The sequence below is a fragment of the Oncorhynchus gorbuscha genome, unplaced genomic scaffold, assembly GCF_021184085.1.
Source record: "Oncorhynchus gorbuscha isolate QuinsamMale2020 ecotype Even-year unplaced genomic scaffold, OgorEven_v1.0 Un_scaffold_1011, whole genome shotgun sequence".
NCBI lineage: Eukaryota > Metazoa > Chordata > Actinopteri > Salmoniformes > Salmonidae > Oncorhynchus > Oncorhynchus gorbuscha.
Window position 1 is genome coordinate 30,001 of NW_025745925.1, and position 22,244 is coordinate 52,244.

At 48.6% G+C, this 22,244-nt stretch overlaps 2 pseudogenes; both read right to left on the reverse strand.

The window, feature by feature from the left end:
- Positions 1 to 20,407, reverse strand: part of LOC124020986 — a 25,124-nt pseudogene extending 4,717 nt beyond the window's left edge.
- The window catches only part of LOC124020990, a 94,414-nt pseudogene that overhangs the window by 4,717 nt on the left and 67,453 nt on the right, over positions 1 to 22,244 (reverse strand).

Genomic DNA, 22,244 nt, shown 5'->3' on the forward strand with positions numbered 1-22,244 from the left:
TTTTCCGAGCCAGATGATAATAAGAGTGGTGTGAATGTAATCACTGACGTTATGGTGCTGGGAATAATAACACAACCGGCACATTATCAACAGTTTATTACGGCGAGTCATAAACTGGGTTGGCAACGACAACGACGGTCCACTGCCAACAGTCACAACCAACCACAGAAGTACATTCAAAACATATGAAATAGTACGCTACAATAAACATAACAAGTGTCGCGCCGCCTCAGATCACATCTACAAACCCCCCAGCAAAAATATCGACCTTGTTTGAAAAAAGGTGCTAATTCTTCCAAACGTTACGCAAGTCTTTCAAATAACAGATTTCTGAAGGGAGGAGGACCGTTTACAGCTCAAACTGGTTTGATGCAACAACACAGAATAAGTCCATTGTCCAAACTGTCTGTCTGTCTCCCTGTCTGTCTCCCTGTCTGTCTGTCTCCCTGTCTGTCTGTCTCCCTGTCTGTCTCCCTGTCTGTCTCCCTGTCTGTCTCCCTGTCTGTCTCCCTGTCTGTCTCCCTGTCTGTCTCCCTGTCTGTCTCCCTGTCTGTCTCCCTGTCTGTCTCCCTCTTTCTGTCTGTCTGTCTCCCTCTTTCTGTCTGTCTGTCTCCCTGTCTGTCTCCCTCTTTCTGTCTGTCTGTCTCCCTCTTTCTGTCTGTCTGTCTCCCTGTCTGTCTGTCTCCCTGTCTGTCTGTCTCCCTGTCTGTCTGTCTCCCTGTCTGTCTGTCTCCCTGTCTGTCTGTCTCCCTGTCTGTCTGTCTGTCTCCCTGTCTGTCTGTCTGTCTCCCTGTCTGTCTCTCTGTCTCCCTCTTTCTGTCTGTCTGTCTCCCTCTTTCTGTCTGTCTGTCTCCCTCTTTCTGTCTCCCTGTCCGTCTGTCTCCCTGTCCGTCTGTCTCCCTGTCCGTCTGTCTCCCTGTCCGTCTGTCTCCCTGTCCGTCTGTCTCCCTGTCCGTCTGTCTCCCTGTCCGTCTGTCTCCCTGTCTGTCTCCCTGTCCGTCTGTCTCCCTGTCCGTCTGTCTCCCTGTCTGTCTCCCTCTTTCTGTCTCCCTCTTTCTGTCTCCCTGTCTGTCTCCCTCTTTCTGTCTCCCTGTCTGTCTCCCTCTTTCTGTCTGTCTGTCTCCCTCTTTCTGTCTGTCTGTCTCCCTCTTTCTGTCTGTCTGTCTCCCTCTTTCTGTCTGTCTGTCTCCCTCTTTCTGTCTGTCTGTCTCCCTCTTTCTGTCTGTCTGTCTCTCTTTCTGTCTGTCTGTCTCCCTCTTTCTGTCTGTCTGTCTCCCTCTTTCTGTCTGTCTGTCTCCTCTTTCTGTCTGTCTGTCTCCCTCTTTCTGTCTGTCTGTCTCCCTCTTTCTGTCTGTCTGTCTCCCTCTTTCTGTCTGTCTGTCTCCCTCTTTCTGTCTGTCTGTCTCCTCTTTCTGTCTGTCTGTCTCCCTGTCTGTCTGTCTCCCTCTTTCTGTCTGTCTGTCTCCCTCTTTCTGTCTGTCTGTCTCCCTCTTTCTGTCTGTCTGTCTCCCTCTTTCTGTCTGTCTGTCTCCCTCTTTCTGTCTGTCTGTCTCCCTCTTTCTGTCTGTCTGTCTCCCTCTTTCTGTCTGTCTGTCTCCCTCTTTCTGTCTGTCTGTCTGTCTCCCTCTTTCTGTCTGTCTGTCTCCCTCTTTCTGTCTGTCTGTCTGTCTCCCTCTTTCTGTCTGTCTGTCTCCCTCTTTCTGTCTGTCTGTCTCCCTCTTTCTGTCTGTCTGTCTCCCTCTTTCTGTCTGTCTGTCTCCCTCTTTCTGTCTGCCTGTCTCCCTCTTTCTGTCTGCCTGTCTCCCTCCTTCTGTCTGCCTGTCTCCCTCTTTCTGTCTCCCTCTTTCTGTCTCCCTCTTTCTGTCTGCCTGTCTCCCTCTTTCTGTCTGCCTGTCTCCCTCTTTCTGTCTGCCTGTCTCCCTCTTTCTGTCTGCCTGTCTCCCTCTTTCTGTCTGCCTGTCTCCCTCTTTCTGTCTGTCTGAGACAGCACCCGTCAGCTCTGCGTTTCCAGGCCCCCTCTGACAGACCGTGTTTGAGCAGGTTAGTGTTCTCCGAGGCTCTCTCAGCTGTGTTTGACCTCATTGTAACTGGAGCCCGTGCCTGGAGCCCACCCCCAAACTCCCCAAAACACGGTCTACATCCCACAACACACCCCATTCCCTATATAGTACACTACACAGAGGCCTGGTAAGTAGCACACTGTATATTTGGAGATTGGATGCCATTTGGGACACAACCCTATTGAGGCCCGTCCCAGCAGGTCCCTGTATCCCTCAGGACATGGACAAACCTACAAACATGATCCTTCTCTTCCCTGGAAGAGAAACAGATGTTTTACGACTGTTAAAGAGAAAACGTCTCTCTCTTTGAAAAGACATTTCACAACGTTTTGGCACCTTTTGAAACAAGGTTTATATGAGCCTGCTGGGGGGATGTCCGTGTAATGTGACGCTGAACATTTGCTTATAGTTTGTTATTGTAGTGTAATAATGGGTCAGACAGACAGTTGAAGTTAGGACCTGGAACATAATGTAATACTGGGACGTCCAGAAGTATTGGGACAGTGACACGTATTCTGGTTTTAGCTCTGTATTCCAGCGATTTGAAACGATACAATGACTACGAGACTATGAGGTTAAAGTGCAAACATCGAATTTGACAGTTGTGCAACTCTTACCATCACAAACATTGATAAATGACTGTTGGGGTTAGCTAATTACACACATGGATTTGATTTGTGGGCAGTAACTCAGTCTCTGGCTGGATATCACTCCAGGTTGGGGTTTGACTAGCCAGGTCTGAGTGGATATCACTCCAGGTGGGGGTTTGACTAGCCAGGCCTGAGTGGATATCACACCAGCCCCAGGTGGGGTTTGACTAGCCAGGCCTGAGAGGATATCACTCCAGCCCCAGGTGGAGGTTTGACTAGCCAGGCCTGAGAGGATATCACACCAGCCCCAGGTGGGGGTTTGACTAGCCAGGCCTGAGTGAATATCACTCCAGGTGGGGGTTTGACTAGCCAGGTCTGAGTGGATATCACACCAGCCCAGGTGGGGGTTTGACTAGCCAGGTCTGAGTGGATATCACTCCAGGTGGGGGTTTGACTAGCCAGGTCTGAGTGGATATCACACCAGGTGGGGGTTTGACTAGCCAGGTCTGAGTGGATATCACTCCAGGTGGGGGTTTGACTAGCCAGGCCTGAGTGGATATCACTCCAGGTTGGGGGTTTGACTAGCCAGGCCTGAGTGGATATCACACCAGCCCCAGGTGGGGGCCTGAGTGGATTCACACCAGCCCCAGGTGGGGTTTGACTAGCCAGGCCTGAGTGGATATCACACCAGCCCCAGGTGGGGGTTTGACTAGCCAGGCCTGAGTGGATATCACACCAGCCCCAGGTGGGGGTTTGACTAGCCAGGCCTGGTGGTCTCTGTCTGTACTGCGTCTCATCAGGTTTGATTAGTTATGTCTTGATCTTAAATGGCACCCTATTTGCTACATAGTACACTACTTTTAGTCCAGAGCCCTACATAGAAGATTTATGTGGGCTCCGGTCAAACGTAGTGCACTACATAGGGAATAGGGTGCCATTTAAGACTCACTAAGGTCTCACCTGAGTTCATGAGTTTCCACAGCTGGTCGACCAGAGCCTCGTTGCAGAGTGGAGACTCGGCTGCTTTGGTGAAGGGAGGGTTTTACCCAGCATGCTTAGGATCTTGTGTCTGAATGAACATAGAGAAAGTGGAGGTTAACATCCTGTTTCTTCATAACCACAGGTCATCACATAACACCTTTCCTGGGACAGACCATCACATAACACCTTTCCTGGGACAAACCATCACCTTTCCTGGGACAAACCATCACATAACACCTTTCCTGGGACAAACCATCACATAACACCTTTCCTGGGACAATCACCATCACATAAAACCTTTCCTGGGACAAACCATCACATAACACCTTTCCTGGACAAACCATCACATAACACCTTTCCTGGGACAAACCACCATCACATAACACCTTTCCTCATCACATAACACCTTTCCTGGGACAAACCATCACAAAACACCTTTCCTGGGACAAACCATCACAAACCTTCCTGGACAGACCATCACATAACACCTTTCCTGGGACAAACCATCACATAAAACCTTTCCTGGGACAAACCATCACATAAAACCTTTCCTGGGACATGGCAAATATCCACTAATAAGGGAAACAGGATGTTTCAGGATGAATATATTTAGATTCAAACCGCTGAGCAGGAAGTATCATCAATACATTTCCTCAGACTGCGGGTCTAAATGAGTTAAATCAGTTGATAAATTCACTGTAACAGTCCTTGTTTTTACGCAGCACTAAATAAACTACCCCGTTGTCTGGCTGCCTTAAGACAAAATGTCCCCATATCCTGAAGCCAGATAAATACATCATGATGCATCTTTATGTATGAGGCAGCCAACCCAACAGACAAACACACACAGTACCTGATGTAGTGAGCCGGGTCATTCTGGACCATGTTGAGCAGCCACTGCAGTTCCACGGAGCTCCTGTCAACTAGCAATAAACAGCATGTTAAAATAAACACACACACACACACACACCTCTGTCCTGACAGCCAGGCAGGGCTGTGAGATTGATTAATTATGTGTATAATCACCAGGGATTGTGTGGGAGTCAAGAGCGTGTTGGAAAGGGATACTCTCTAGGTAGGAGTCAGTGTGTTGTTACTACTATAACAAGAAGGGATACTCTCTAGGTAGGAGTCAGTGTGTTGTTACTACTATAACAAGAAGGGATACTCTCTAGGTAGGAGTCAGTGTGTTGTTACTACTATAACAAGAAGGGATACTCTCTAGGTAGGAGTCAGTGTGTTGTTACTACTATAACAAGAAGGATACTCTCTAGGAGGAGTCAGTGTGATGTTACTACTATAACAAGAAGGGATACTCTCTAGGAGGAGTCAGTGTGATGTTACAACTATAACAAGAAGGGATACTCTCTAGGAGGAGTCAGTGTGATGTTACAACTATAACAAGAAGGGATACTCTCTAGGTAGGAGTCAGTGTGATGTTACTACTATAACAAGAAGGGATACTCTCTAGGTAGGAGTCAGTGTGTTGTTACTACTATAACAAGAAGGGATACTCCCTGGGTCGGAGTCAGTGTGATGTTACTACTATAATAATCAGCATCACATTCAGGGCTGGAACCACACAGTTTATAACAGGTTTAGAGCGGGGATTTTGGTGTGTGTGTCAGTGTGTTGCATGTTACTTATAACAGGTGAAGGTGCTGTCTCTCTAGCTAGTAGCTCAGTGTGATGTTAACTATAACAAGAAGGGATACTCTGAGTCAGTGTGATGTTACTAGTCTGGATGGATATCTTAGGTTCAAGATGTTCAACTATAACAAGAAGGGATACTCTTAAAAGTCAGACTGACTGTTACTACTATCTGGATGGATATTAGGTAGGAGTCAGTGTGATGTTACTACTATAAAACAGGATACTGACTGGTAGGAGTCAGTGTGATGTTACTACTATACGGTCTGATATACCACGGCTGTCAGCCAATCAGCATTCAGGGCTGGAACCACACAGTTTATAATGAGGTTTAAAACAGGACTGACTGGTGAGTCTAGATGGATGTTATTTAGGTGATCAAGATGTTCAACCCCAGAGTAAAACAGACTGACTGAGAAAGGTGCCATTCAGTCTGGATGGATATTTAGGGTTCAAGATGTTCAACCCCAGAGATTAAAACAGACTGACTGGTGATGGATGGATATTTAGGGTCAAGATGTTCAACCCCAGAGATTAAAACAGACTGACTGGTGATGGATGGATATTTAGGATCAAGATGTTCAACCCCAGAGATTAAAACAGACTGACTGGTGATGGATGGATATTTAGGATCAAGATGTTCAACCCCAGAGATTAAAACAGACTGACTGGTGATGGATGGATATTTAGGATCAAGATGTTCAGAGATTAAAACAGACCCAGAGATTAAAACAGACTGACTGGTGATGGATGGATATTTAGGATCAAGATGTTCAACCCCAGAGAACTAGGCTGTGTGTGAAATGGCACCTTGTCTCCTTGCATTCAGAAAGTATTCAGACCCCCATCCCTTTTCCACATGTTGTTACGTTACAGCCTGATACTAAAATTGATTACATAGATGTTTTTCTCCACACAATACCGCTTAATGACAAATGAAAACAGCCCCCCCTCCCCACCCTTCGCACCTAAAGACTCTCAGATCATGAGAAACAACATTCTCTGGTGTGATGAAACCAAGAATGAACTCTCTGGTCTGAATGCCAAGCGTCACGTCTAGAGGAAACCTGGCACCATCCCTACGGTGAAGCATCATGCTGTGGGGATGTTTTTCAGTGGCTGGGAGACTAGTCAGGATCGAGGGAAAGATGAACGGAGCAAAGTACAGAGAGATTCTTGATGAAATCCTGCTCTAGATCGCTCAGCACCTCAAGACTGGGACGAATGTTCACCTTCAAACAGGACAACGACTCTATGTAAACAGCCAAGACAATGTAGGAGCGGCTTCTGGACAAGTCTCTGAATGTCCTTGAGTGGCCCAGCCAGAGCCCGGACTTGAACCTGATCAAACATCTCTGGAGAGACCTGAAAATAGCTGTGCAGCGACGCTCCCCATCCAACCTGACAGAGCTTGAGAGGATCTGCAGAGAAGAATGGGAGAAACTCCCCAAATACAGGTGTTCCGAGCTTGTAGCGTCATACCCAAGAGGACTCGAGACTAATCACTGTCAAAGGTGCTTCAACAAAGTACTGAGTAAAATACCTGAATACTTATGCAAATGTGATAGTTATTTATTTTTATTTACAATTTTCAAAAATGTTTTTTTTTTTTTTTACTGTATTTGGTTTGTCATTATGGGTTATTGTGTGTAGATTGATAAAACAAAACAATTGAATACATTTCAGAATAAGGCTGTAATGTAAAATAAAATGTGGAAAAAGGTCAAGGGGTCTGAATACGTTCTGAATGCTCTGTAGTCAAGTGCACTACTTCTGGTTACAACCCTATGGGACTAATTCAAACCCTACGTTGATCTGGCTAAATGTAGTGCACTACACAGGGAATAGGGTGTGTCCTAATAACTTCACTAGGACTAGTTCGGTGCATACCTCTTGTGTAGTCCACCACAGCTTCCAGCGCTGCGACACGAACATCCACAAAGTGTCCGTATTCTGCATAGGATTTAAACAGAGAGGGGTCACTGGGAATATGACCATTCTTCTGGAGCATCCGGATAGCTCTGAGACAACTGGAGAGAGAGGGGAGACAGGGGTGGTGGAGAGAGAGAGAGGGGAATGGAGAGGGGAATGGAGAGAGAGAGGGGAATGGAGAGAGAGAGAGAGAGGGGAATGGAGAGAGAGAGAGAGAGAGGGGAATGGAGAGAGAGAGAGAGAGAGAGGGGAATGGAGAGAGAGAGAGAGAGAGGGGAATGGAGAGGGGAACGGAGAGAGAGAGAGAGAGGGGAATGGAGAGAGAGAGAGAGGGGAATGGAGAGAGAGAGAGAGAGGGGAATGGAGAGAGAGAGAGAGAGAGGGGAATGGAGAGAGAGAGAGAGAGGGGAATGGAGAGAGAGAGAGAGAGAGGGGAATGGAGAGAGAGAGAGAGAGAGAGAGAGAGAGAGATGGAGAGGGGAACGGAGAGAGAGAGAGGGGAACGGAGAGAGAGAGAGGGGAACGGAGAGGGGAAGAGAGAGGGAGAGGGGAACGGAGAGAGAGAGAGGGGAACGGAGAGGGGAACGGAGAGAGAGAGAGGGGAACGGAGAGAGAGAGGGGAACAGAGAGAGAGGGGAACGGAGAGAGAGAGGGAATGGAGAGAGAGAGGGGAATGGAGAGAGGGGGATGGAGAGAGGGGGATGGAGAGAGGGGGTGGAGAGAGGGGGGTGGAGAGAGGGGGTGGAGAGAGAGGGGGATGGAGAGAGAGGGGGGGGTGGAGAGAGAGGGGGGTGGAGAGAGAGGTCACTCATCTATAAGCCTAAATCAAAGTTCCTGATTTCTAACGCACCAATACCCTTTAGGGTTAAAAGATTTGGAGTTCCACAACTGGAAATCAAAGTAGCAGATTGTGCCTTTAAGGCATTTTGATTGATACGATCATGCAGGTGGGAAGGTTTCCCTGGCACTCAACTAGCTTCCTGTACGGGACGTGTTTGGCAATATTTGGGGAGAGGGTACAAGGGCCAAAAAGCTTCCACACCAGCTCGCTCAACAATGCCGCTTTTGGGTCAACCACTATTTGGTCTTTTATCGATCAACACAATGTAAAGCGGCCAATCAAAACAGACACCAAGCACCACCATTTACCACCAGCACAACCATTTTACGACCACCATTTACCACCACGACCCACATTTACCACCACTTACCACCACCACCACTAAACACCACCATTTACCACCACCACAACCACCACTTACCACCCACATTTACCACCACCACTTACCACCACCACCACCACTTATCACCCACATTTACCACCACCACCACAACCACCACTTACCACCCACATTTACCACCACCACTTACCACCACCACCACCACCACCACTTACCACCCACATTTACCACCACCACTTACCACCCACATTTACCACCACCACTTACCACCCACATTTACCACTTATCACCCACATTTACCACCACCACCACAACCACCACTTACCACCCACATTTACCACCACCACCACTAAACACCACCATTTACCACCACCACAACCACCACTTACCACCCACATTTACCACCACTAAACACCACCATTTACCACCACCACAACCACCATTTACCACCACCACAACCACCACCACCACTAAACACCACCATTTACCACCACCACAACCACCACTTACCACCACCATTTACCACCCACATTTACCACCACCATTTAACACCCACATTTACCACCACCATTTAACACCACCATTTAACACCCACATTTACCACCACCACCACTAACCACCCACATTTACCACACCACCACTTACCACCCACATTTACCACCACCACCACTAACCACCCACATTTACCACCACCACCACTAACCACCCACATTTACCACCACCACTTACCACCCACATTTACCACCAGCACCACCACCCACATGTACCACCACCATTTACCACCACTACCAAGCAGCACCCACATTTACCACCAGCACCACCACCCACATGTACCACCACCATTTACCACCACTACCATTTACCAGCACCACCATAATTTACCACCCACATTTACCATGCACTATTACTCCACTTCATCCTAACTTCTGTTCTACCGGACAGTGATGGTGTTGCGGTAGCTGGGCAGTAGTGATGATCTCCTCCAGGATGTTTAGTTTATATAGTATAATGTATAGTGGGTATCTAGAGTAGTGATTATCTCTACCTGACAGTGATGGTGTTGCGGTAGCTGGGCAGTAGCTTCTCCATGTTAAGAGAGCGTGTGATCTCCTCCAGGATGTTTAGTTTATATAGTATAATGTATAGTGGGCATCGAGAGTAGTGATTATCTCTACCTGACAGTGATGGTGTTGCGGTAGCTGGGCAGTAGTTTCTCCATGTTAAGAGAGCGTGTGATCTCCTCCAGGATGAGACGTACGTCTCCGTTGAGGTTGTCCACGGTGCGCACCTCGTTGCTGATGCTGATGGCCGGGGTCAGGGAGTTGGTGAGGGCGTCAATCAGCTCGGCACGGTAGTAGTTGTCGGAGAACTAGGAAAAAAGAGAAGGGCAACAACATTAAAGGCATTAGTGCCTGGTCAATGTGGCCCAGTGGTCAGCACAACCAACTCCAGAACATCATACAGAATTACCAACGATGGCGACCCCTGGTCCAACACTCTCGGTTCATCTCCTTCACCCTGTCCCCTTCTAATCATTGGTCACAACAAAACAAACCCCCATCTCACCTTGTTCTTCCTGTTGTCGTTGTACTTGATGAGGTCCAGGATGAAGTTGAGGACGTCTTTGGGACAGAGGTTCTGGATGTCTCTGAGCTGAGCCATGGCTACAGGCATGGTCTAGGTACAGATCAAACACAGCTCATTACAGACGCCAAAATACTGGACGACAGTATTACAGATTTCTTGCAATTTCCAAGGAAACTAATTCAGATTTTTTCCCCTGCCATTGTTTCCTAAAGGTTTAGGTTCTGTGACGAAGTAAAAACCTCTACAGTGTGTAACTGGTATCCCATGACTGATCAGATGTTTAAACAGACAGACTTAGTCTCGTGATCTACGTTAATTAAGGTGACGTGTGACAGTTGAAACACCTTCTGTAGGAAGTAGCTCTGGAAGCTGATGAAGGTGTTGGTCTTGACGATGTTTGGACAGCTCTTACAGCAGAACATTCTGGTGAACAGAGACTTCATGGCTGGAGGACCGGTCCAGGTGCTCATCATGGAGTTGGCGATCTATGAATGTTAAAAACAGGAAAATACGTGACACAGCTTCCTGCTCCATCTGAGCTGATTTTTTATTTATTTTAATTTTATCGAGACACAGAAGATACTAAATAATAGACGTATTAGCTAGTAATCTAACTGGGATGACACATTAAAACCCCACCGTGGTTAATGGAGGGATAAAGATGGATGTATGGGTGACCTTGGCGAGGCAGGACCTCTTACCTTGGCGAGGCAGAAGCAGGCGCCCTGGCGGACCTCTTACCTTGGCGAGGCAGAAGCAGGCGCCCTGGCGGACCTCTTACCTTGGCGAGGCAGAAGCAGGCGCCCTGGCGGACCTCTTACCTTGGCGAGGCAGAAGCAGGCGCCCTGGTGGACCTCTTACCTTGGCGAGGCAGAAGCAAGCGCCCAGGCGCCCTGGCGGACCTCTTACCTTGGCGAGGCAGAAGCAGGCGCCCTGGCGGACCTCTTACCTTGGCGAGGCAGAAGCAGGCGCCCTGGCGGACCTCTTACCTTGGCGAGGCAGAAGCAGGCGCCCTGGTGGACCTCTTACCTTGGCGAGGCAGAAGCAAGCGCCCAGGCGCCCTGGCGGACCTCTTACCTTGGCGAGGCAGAAGCAGGCGCCTGGCGGACCTCTTACCTTGGCGAGGCAGAAGCAGGCGCCCTGGCGGACCTCTTACCTTGGCGAGGCAGAAGCAGGCACCCTGGCGGACCTTGTAGAAACACTGGTCCTGTTCTAGGATGTCAGTGAGGGCCAGACGGGAGGCCGGCGTGGGGAACTTCTCCAGGGCTAAAATAGACTCCTCCTGGGCCACGACGTCACGCTCGTACCTGAGGAAGATACTTCTAAACCATGAAGAATACTACCAGGACAAACAAACACACCTTTTCTCCTTCGCATTGAACTTCATGTTGAAATGTCAGATCTATATGTGCCATCATGGCTCTGTGGCGTGATCTGTAGTCGCGGCTCTGTGGCGTGATCTGTAGTCGCGGCTCTGTGGCGTGATCTGTAGTCGCGGCACTGTGGCGTGATCTGTAGTCGCGGCTCTGTGGCGTGATCTGTAGTCGCGGCTCTGTGGCGTGATCTGTAGTCGCGGCGCTGTGGCGTGATCTGTAGTCGCGGCGCTGTGGTGTGATCTGTAGTCGCGGCACTGTGGCGTGATCTGTAGTCGCGGCACTGTGGCGTGATCTGTAGTCGCGGCTCTGTGGCGTGATCTGTAGTCGTGGCGTGATCTGTAGTCGCGGCGCTGTGGCGTGATCTAAAGTCGCGGCTCTGTGGCGTGATCTGTAGTCGCGGCGTTGTGGCGTGATCTGTAGTCGTGGCGTGATCTGTAGTCGCGGCTCTGTGGCGTGATCTGTAGTCGCGGCTCTGTGGCGTGATCTGTAGTCGCGGCTCTGTGGCGTGATCTGTAGTCGCGGCTCTGTGGCGTGATCTGTAGTCGCGGCGTTGTGGCGTGATCTGTAGTCGCGGCGCTGTGGCGTGATCTGTAGTCGCGGCGCTGTGGCGTGATCTGTAGTCGCGGCGCTGTGGCGTGATCTGTAGTCGCGGCTCTGTGGCGTGATCTGTAGTCGCAGCGCCTATGTGGCGTGATCTGTAGTTGCGGCGCTGTGGCGTGATTTGTAGTCGCAGCGCCTATGTGGCGTGATCTGTAGTCGCGGCGCTGTGGCGTGATCTGTAGTCGCGGCTCTGTGGCGTGATCTGTAGTTGCGGCGCTGTGGCGTGATCTGTAGTCGCGGCTCTGTGGCGTGATCTGTAGTCGCGGCGCTGTGGCGTGATCTGTAGTCACCTTTGTCATGTTTGTAAATAAGGATAGTCTTTTTTTAACTTGTGCTCAAGAATACACGAAGAAACAAATCCATGCAAAAGGCCAGTTCCTACAAGAAAAAGGTGAAGAGTCCTGTACCTGAGCTGGTACTGCCACATGAAGTCTGCCTGCTCAAACTCCACCTTACGCAGGATGGACATGTCCGGATCGATCCGGATCCACAGCAAGGGAGAATCCGCACTGCGGGAGAAACCGAGTGAAGTTTTAGGTTCTTTAAGGAACGGAACGGACGGAACACTTGTCTGTTAAGGAGTGTGGCTTGTCTGAATTCAACTGATTTGACTAAAACTTTTAACTGATGTTGATTATTTTATTGGCGAGATCCTTTATTCCCGCTGAGGGTAGGTCTAAACTACTGAGGCTAGGACGTAAACTACTGAGGCTAGGACGTAAACTACTGAGTCTAGGTCTAAACTACTGAGGCTAGGACGTAAACTACTGAGGCTAGGTCTAAACTACTGAGGCTAGGACGTAAACTACTGAGGCTAGGACTAAACTACTGAGGGTAGGACGTAAACTACTGAGGGTAGGACTAAACTACTGAGGGTAGGTCTAAACTACTGAGGTAGGACGTAAACTACTGAGGTAGGACGTAAACTACTGAGGGTATGTCTAAACTACTGAGGCTAGGACGTAAACTACTGAGGTAGGACGTAAACTACTGAGGCTAGGACTAAACTACTGAGGCTAGGACGTAAACTACTGAGACTAGGACGTAAACTACTGAGACTAGGACGTAAACTACTGAGGCTAGGACTTAAACTACTGAGGCTAGGACTTAAACTACTGAGGCTAGGACTAAACTACTGAGGCTAGGACTAAACTACTGAGGGTAGGACGTAAACTACTGAGGCTAGGACGTAAACTACTGAGGGTAGGACGTAAACTACTGAGGGTAGGACGTAAACTACTGAGGCTAGGACGTAAATACTGAGGGTAGGACGTAAATACTGAGGGTAGGACTAAATTACTGAGGGTAGGACGTAAACTACTGAGTGTAGGACTAAATTACTGAGAGTAGGACGTAAACTACTGAGGCTAGGACGTAAACTACTGAGGGTAGGACGTAAACTACTGAGGGTAGGACGTAAACTACTGAGGGTAGGACGTAAACTACTGAGGGTAGGACGTAAATACTGAGGGTAGGACGTAAATACTGAGGGTAGGACTAAATTACTGAGGGTAGGACGTAAACTACTGAGTGTAGGACTAAATTACTGAGAGTAGGACGTAAACTACTGAGGCTAGGACGTAAACTACTGAGGGTAGGACGTAAACTACTGAGGGTAGGACGTAAACTACTGAGGGTAGGACGTAAACTACTGAGGGTAGGACTAAATTACTGAGGGTAGGACGTAAACTACTGAGGGTAGGACGTAAACTACTGAGGCTAGGACGTAAATACTGAGGGTAGGACTAAATTACTGAGAGTAGGACGTAAACTACTGAGGCTAGGACGTAAACTACTGAGACTAGGACGTAAATACTGAGACTAGGACGTAAATACTGAGGGTAGGACTAAATTACTGAGGGTAGGCTATAAACTACTGAGAGTAGGGCGTAAACTACTGAGGCTAGGACTAAACTACTGAGGCTCTCCCTAGTCCTGTAGTATCAGTGCTGCTCTCCCTAGTCCTGTAGTATCCTGTAGTGCTGCTCTCCTAGTCCTGTAGTATCAGTGCTGCTCTCCCTAGTCCTGTAGTATCAGTGCTGCTCTCCCTAGTCCTGTAGTATCAGTGCTACTCTCCCTAGTCCTGTAGGATCAGTGCTGCTCTCCCTAGTCCTGTAGTATCAGTGCTGCTCTCCCTAGTCCTGTAGTATCTGCTCTCCCTAGTCCTGTAGTATCAGTGCTGCTCTCCCCAGCCTGTAGTATCAGTGCTGCTCTCCCTAGTCCTGTAGTATCAGTGCTGCTCTCCCTAGTCCTGTAGTATCAGTGCTGCTCTCCCTAGTCCTGTCAGCTCTCCCTAGTCCTGTAGGATCAGTGCTGCTCTCCTAGTCCTGTAGTATCAGTGCTGCTCTCCCTAGTCCTGTAGTATCAGTGCTGCTCTCCCTAGTCCTGTAGTATCAGTGCTGCTCTCCCTAGCTCTGTAGTATCAGTGCTGCAGTGCTCTCCGAGTCCTGTAGTATCAGTGCAAGAATGGGAGCAGTATAAAACAGTATACAGTCTTACTCCATAGCAGACAGGTGAGTGAGTGAGTGAGCAGTATGCAGTCTTACTCCATAGCAAACAGGTGAGTGAGTGAGTGTCTGAGTGAGTGAGTGAATGAGCAGTATGCAGTCTTACTCCATAGCAGACAGGTGAGTGAGTGAGTCAGTGAACAGTATGCAGTCTTACTCCATAGCAGACAGGTGAGTGAGTGAGTCAGTGAGCAGTATGCAGTCTTACTCCATAGCAGACAGGTGAGTGAGTGAGTGAGTGAGTGAGTGAGTGAGTGAGTGGTGAGTGAGTGAGTGAGTGAGCAGTATGCAGTCTTACTCCATAGCAGACAGGTCCATGTCAACCTCCTCCCCGTTCATCAAAGGGATCTTCTTCTTCTTGTTTCTAGAGCAGGAAGAAAAATATAAACTCTAAGGAGGCGGAGATAAACTGAGGGACACTTGATCCTCCAAACTACAGATAAGATGGCATTACATCAGGCTTGATCCTCCAAACTACAGCTAAGATGGCATTGCATTAGGCTTGATCCTCCTAACTACAGCTAAGATGGCATTGCATTAGGCTTGGTCCTCCAAACTACAGCTAAGACAGCATTGCATTAGGCTTGATCCGCCAAACTACAGCTAAGATGGCATTGCATTAGGCTTGATCCTCCAAACTACAGCTAAGATGGCATTGCATTAGGCTTGATCCTCCAAACTACAGCTAAAATGGCATTACATTAGGCTTGATCCTCCAAACTACAGCTAAGATGGCATTGCATTAGGCTTGATCCTCCAAACTACAGGTAAGATGGAATTGCATTAGGCTTGATCCTCCAAACTACAGCTAAGATGGCATTGCATTAGGCTTGGTCCTCCAAACTACAGCTAAGATGGCATTACATTAGGCTTGATCCTCCAAACTACAGCTAAGATGGCATTGCATTAGGCTTGATCCTCCAAACTACAGCTAAGATGGCATTGCATTAGGCTTGATCCTCCAAACTACAGCTAAGATGGCATTGCATTAGGCTTGATCCTCCAAACTACAGCTAAGCTAAGATGGCATTACATTCCAAACTACAGCTAAAATGGCATTACATTAGGCTTGATCCTCCAAACTACAGCTAAAATGGCATTACATTAGGCTTGGTCCTCCAAACTACAGCTAAGATGGCATTGCATTAGGCTTGATCCTCCAAACTACAGCTAAGATGGCATTGCATTAGGCTTATTGGAATGTGTTAGTAATAACAGAAACAAGATGCTTGAGTTCACCGTCTGCTCTTGGAGTGACAGGGGATGTCGTGCTTCAGGCTGTTCTCTTCGATCTGTAGCGTGTGGTTGAAGGACCCATCCAGCTCCTGGACTGTCACCTTGATGGGTCCCTACAGAACAAAGACAGTGATTCACCTTACTACTAAATCTCAGACTTGGGTCAAACACAAAATGTCAAATACGTGCGGTAGTTTGATTTAGCTTTGCTGGTACAATGGGACCAATCGAATAGTCCCAAAAGTGCTAACTGCGCCCATCCCGCACACCAGTAAAGTTAACTCAGTTCAAAGAGGACCGACCACATATTTCTGTGTTCCAGAGGAGGTGTAGTCCTGTCGAATCTCCAGTTCTAGAACGTTCCGTTTCCTGTTGAAGGCAAAACTGCCAAAGAACTTCACCACCGCACTCTGGTCTCTGTGGGCTTGAATTAAGGCTAATATCTAAACTGAAACAATTACAGCACTGATCCCAATCAGGGGTACAATGGTAGGTCACCGTAATAACTAGAGCGATCGGGCGTGAATCATTAAATTATTGCAGTGTAATAACCACAGGAATGGTTTTGGAAAACGTTGGTGCTATGGTATATTTCCAGTTGTATAGTGGATATTATAATCATTCAGTCTTGATATTACATACAGACAAGACCTTTCTGCTGACTGGTGACATCTACAATACATTTCCTTGTCAGTTGACAACTCTGGACATTACGGTGAACTTATAAGATACAAAATCAGTCATCTGAAAATGCAAAACGCATATATATGGTCCTTCTGTTGAAGGGTTAAATTATTACACTGCTTAAAGAGGCTTTATAAACAGGCCAATCACCAGTCAGTTCTTAGTGTTCTAACCAGGCCAGTCGGTTCTTAGTGTTCTAACCAGGCCAGTCGGTCCTTTAGTGTTCTAACCAGGCCAGTCGGTCCTTAGTGTTCTAACCAGGCCAGTCGGTCCTTAGTGTTCTAACCAGGCCAGTCGGTCCTTAGTGTTCTAACCAGGCCAGTCGGTTCTTAGTGTTCTAACCAGGCCAGTCGGTCCTTAGTGTTCTAACCAGGCCAGTCAGTTCTTAGTGTTCCAACCAGGCCAGTCGGTCCTTAGTGTTCCAACCAGGCCAGTCGGTCCTTAGTGTTCTAACCAGGCCAGTCGGTTCTTAGTGTTCTAACCACGCCAGTCGGTCCTTAGTGTTCTAACCAGGCCAGTCGGTCCTTAGTGTTCTAACCAGGCCAGTCAGTTCTTAGTGTTCTAACCAGGCCAGTCAGTTCTTAAGTATTCGAACCAGGCCAGTCACTTCTTAGTGTTCTAACCAGGCCAGTCACTTCTTAGTGTTCTAACCAGGCCAGTCAGTTCTCAGTGTTCTAACCAGGCCAGTCTCTCCAGTGTTCTGCTAAGCAGGCTGAGGGAGCTGAAAGGATACACCCATTGTTGATGAGGGTCCTATGTCCTAACCATTAATCTGCTATTACAGTGTTATAGTCACGTTACCTTTCCCTCCAGTGTTCTGATTGACAGGTTAAAGGATACACCCACTGCTTGATGAGGGGTCCTATGTCCTTCCCCGACACGTTGGAGATGGACTTGAGGAAGCTGTGGGTGGATACCAGCATCTGACTCCACATGTGTGACTGGTACTTCTGCGAGGACGCTGTACTGGCCAGGCTTAGTAACTTGTTGAACACCTAGCAGATGGGAAACAGAATAATCTAGTTCATGTATCTGACTCCACATGTGTGAGAGGAGTTGTACTGGTACTTCTGGGATATGATGGGACTGGGTGATGGAGTACTGGTCAGACTCATGATGGAGCTGGGAACTGATGGAGGGAATGGACTGGGAATGATAGTGCTGGGATCTGATGGAGTGCTGGGATATGATGGAGTGCTGGGATATCGATGATGGAGATGGAGCTGGGGATGGATGATGGAGTGCTGGGATATGATGGAGTGCTGATCTGATGGTGTGCTGGGGAGTGCTGGATCTGAGTGATGGGATCTGATGGAGTGTGCTGGGATCTGATGGAGTGCTGGGATGATGATGGAGTACTGGGATCTGTGCTGGGATCTGATGGAGTGCTGGGATCTGATGGAGTGCTGGGATCTGATGGAGTGCTGGGATCTGATGGAGTGCTGGGATCTGATGGATGTACTGGGATGGAGTGCTGGGATATGATGGAGTGCTGGGATCTGATGGAGTGCTGGGATCTGATGGAGTGCTGGGATCTGATGGAGTACTGGGATCTGGAGTGCTGGGATCTGATGGAGTGCTGGGATCTGATGGAGTGCTGGGATCTGATGGAGTGCTGGGATCTGATGGAGTGCTGGGATCTGATGGAGTACTGGGATCTGATGTGCTGGGATCTGATGGAGTGCTGGGATCTGATGGAGTGATGGGATCTGATGGAGTGCTGGGATCTGATGATGGTGCTGGGATCTGATGATGAGTGCTGGGATCTGATGGAGTGATGGGATCTGATGATGGATGATGGAGTGATGGGATATGGGATCTGATGGAGTGATGGGATCTGATGGAGTGATGGGATCTGATGGAGTGATGGGATCTGATGTGGGATCTGGGATCTGATGGAGTGATGGGATCTGATGGAGTGATGGGACTGGGATCTGATGTGATGGGATCTGATGGAGTGATCTGATGGAGTGCTGGGGATCTGATGGAGTGATGGGATCTGATGGAGTGATGGGATCTGATGGAGTGATGGGATCTGATGGATGGGTGCTGGGATCTGATGGAGTGATGGGATCTGATGGAGTGCTGGGATCTGATGGAGTGCTGGGATCTGATGGAGTGCTGGGATCTGATGGAGTGATGGGATCTGATGGAGTGCTGGGATCTGATGGAGTGCTGGGATCTGATGGAGTGCTGGGATCTGATGGAGTGATGGGATCTGATGGAGGATGGGATCTGATGGAGTGATGGGATCTGATGGAGTGCTGGGATATGATGGAGTGCTGGGGATGGAGTGCTGGGATCTGATGGAGTGCTGGGATGATGATGGAGTGCTGGGATCGGATGGGTGATGGGATATGATGGAGTGATGGGATATGATGGAGTGCTGGGATCTGATGATTTGAGGATTGAAAATGCTTTCCTCCATGAAAGTAGTAGTTGAACTGGAATGACCCAGACTCTGCATTGTAGTGTAGTATGAATAAACTCCAGTGTTGAATCCCTGTAGGTATTAGTGTTTAAACAGCTAGACTTCACGTGTGGCCAGATGTTTACCAGAACCAGCTTGTATACTAGATGATGGATGGATTATTAAATTGATTATAAAATCGCTCACCTGCAGCATGAACTCCATGCTGATCCTGTTCTCAATGAGCCTCATGACCAGGTGGGCTTTACACTGGAACATCTTATAGTACTTCCAGGACAGGGTGTGAGGGTGCTTGATGGAGAAGTGGAGGTGAGGGTAGGGCTAAGAGAGGGAGAGCCGAGAGGAGGGAGGGAGAGAGTGAGGGATGAGGAGAAAGAGAGATGAGAGGGGGGAGAGAGGGAGAGGAGGGAGGAGGGAGAAAGAGAGGAGAGAGAGGAGGGAGCGAGAGAGAGGGATGAGGAGAAAGAGAGATGAGAAGGGGGAGGGAGGGAGAAAGAGAGAGATGAGAGGGAGAGAGTGAGGGACGAGGAGAGAGTAGAGGGGGGAAGAGAGGGAGGAAGATTAAAATCAGAAAAGAACATCTACTTCTCAACAACAACTCATTCCATCTTCCCTCCTCCTCCTCAGCTTGTAAACTGTAGCAACTTTAAGATAAACTACAACGTGAAGTTACTAGCCAAGTCATTGACAGGCGGTACACAGACAGGCGTAAGTGTTGGCATAACGTGTCGATAGCTCTCCAAGCCCACTCAAGGAGCGAGAGAAAAGAGGTCTGATTTGAGACGGTGCCAGCGGTTTACATTTACATTTACATTTAAGTCATTTAGCAGACGCTCTTATCCAGAGTTTATTGGGCTGGAATGAATAAACTCCACTCTTCACTTGTCGTTTTACTCTCCGACAGCGGTGGAAATCTTTACATCGGCATAAACATTTTTTATTAAAACTAGAACACCACTTCTCTGTGAGAGATACAGGTTTGTAGACCAACACCCTCAACAGCAGTAGCAACAGGAATGTCTAACCTGTCATTTACTTGCTAATAGGTGGTTTTTTCGACTGGTAGAACAGACAGCACATTCATCAGCCTCATTGGAGCCACAAATCAAAGTGTGTTGACACTGAAAGTAAGAGGTTATTTAAGCAATAAGGCACGGGGGGTGTGGTATACGGCCAATATACCACGGCTAATGGCTGCTCTTGACCACAACGCATCGCGGAGAGCCTGGACACAGCCGTGGTATATTGGCCATATACCACAAACCACCGAGGTGCCTTATTGCTATTATAAACTGGACAGCAACGTAATTAGAGCAGTAAAATGACATGTTTTGTCAAACCCGTGGGATACGGGTCAGCCAATCAGCATTCAGGGGTCGAACCACCCAGTTTAAAACAGATTCATCACCCTCATTGGAGCCAAATATCAAAGTGCGTTGACACTGAAAGTAGGTGGTTCTCATGCAATACATCAGCCATGTTAAATGACCATTCCAACCAACAGGGAGCTGCTCTCACTTGTCCTTGTCTTTGCCTCCACCGAAGGTCGGGTGTAAGAGAACTCCTCCCATCTTCAGCTCGTACTCCACCATCTTGTCCAGTTCCTGAGGGAAAAACACACTTCATATAGTCATGTGTTTATTTAGCAGAATGGGACCAGCATAACCAATAGAGTCATGTGTTTATTTAGCAGAATGGGACCAGCATAACCAATATAGTCATGTGTTTATTTAGCAGAGTGACCAGCATAACCAATATAGTCATGTGTTTATTTAGCAGAGTGACCAGCATAACCAATATAGTCATGTGTTTATTTAGCAGAATGGGACCAGCATAACCAATATAGTCATGTGTTTATTTAGCAGAATGGGACCAGCATAACCAATATAGTCATGTGTTTATTTAGCAGAGTGACCAGCATAACCAATATAGTCATGTGTTTATTTGGCAGAATGGGACCAGCATAACCAATATAGTCATGTGTTTATTTAGCAGAATGGGACCAGCATAACCAATATAGTCATGTGTTTATTTAGCAGAGTGACCAGCATAACCAATATATTTTTTATTTAAGGAGGCAAGTCAGTTAAGAACAAATTCTAATTTACAATGACGGCCTACCCTGGCCAAAACCCAGACGACGCTGGGCCAATTGTGCGCCGCCCTGTGGGACTCCCAATCCCGGCCGGATGTGATGCAGCCTGGATTCGAACCAGGGACTGCAGTTACCTCGTGCACTGAGATACAGTGTCTCTAATCTAATGAAGGTACTAGTTCCACTCCCTACTTCTCTGACCCAGTGGAGGTACTGGTTCCACCCCTACCTCTTTGACCCAGTGGAGGTACTGGTTCCACCCCTACCTCTTTGACCCAGTGGAGGTACTGGTTCCACCCCTACCTCTCTGACCCAGTGGAGGTACTGGTTCCACCCCTACCTCTCTGACCCAGTGGAGGTACTGGTTCCACCCCTACCCTCTCCTAATCTCTGACCCAGTGGAGGTACTGGTTCCACCCCTACCTCTCTGACCCAGTGGAGGTACTGGTTCCACCCCTACCTCTCTGACCCAGTGGAGGTACTGGTTCCACCCCTACCTCTTTGACCCAGTGGAGGTACTGGTTCCACTCCCTACCTCTTCTGACCCTACTGGTTCCACCCCTACCCTTTTCCACCCCTACCTCTTTGACCCAGTGGAGGTACTGGTTCCACCCTACCTCTGACCCAGTGGAGGTACTGGTTCCACCCCCTACCTCTTTGACCCAGTGGAGGTACTGGTTCCACCCCCTACCTCTCTGACCCAGTGGAGGTACTGGTTCCACCCCCTACCTCTTTGACCCAGTGGAGGTACTGGTTCCACCCCTACCTCTTTGACCCAGTGGAGGTACCTACCTCTCTGACCCAGTGGAGGTACTGGTTCCACTCCCTACCTCTTTGACCCAGTGGAGGTACTGGTTCCACCCCCTACCTCTTTTCCACCCCCTACCTCTTTGACCCAGTGGAGGTACTGGTTCCACCCCTACCTCTCTGACCCAGTGGAGGTACTGGTTCCACCCCCTACCTCTCTGACCCAGTGGAGGTACTGGTTCCACCCCCTACCTCTTTGACCCAGTGGAGGTACTGGTTCCACCCCCTACCTCTTTGACCCAGTGGAGGTACTGGTTCCACCCCTACCTCTTTGACCCAGTGGAGTACTGGTTCCACCCCTACCTCTTTGACCCAGTGGAGGTACTGGTTCCACCCCTACCTCTTTGACCCAGTGGAGGTACTGGTTCCACCCCTACCTCTTTGACCCAGTGGAGGTACTGGTTCCACCCCCTACCTCTTTGACCCAGTGGAGTACTGGTTCCACCCCCTACCTCTTTTGACCCAGTGGTACTGGTTCACTCCAAAGGTCTTCTTCAGGTACAGACCATAGATGTAGCCAGAGATCC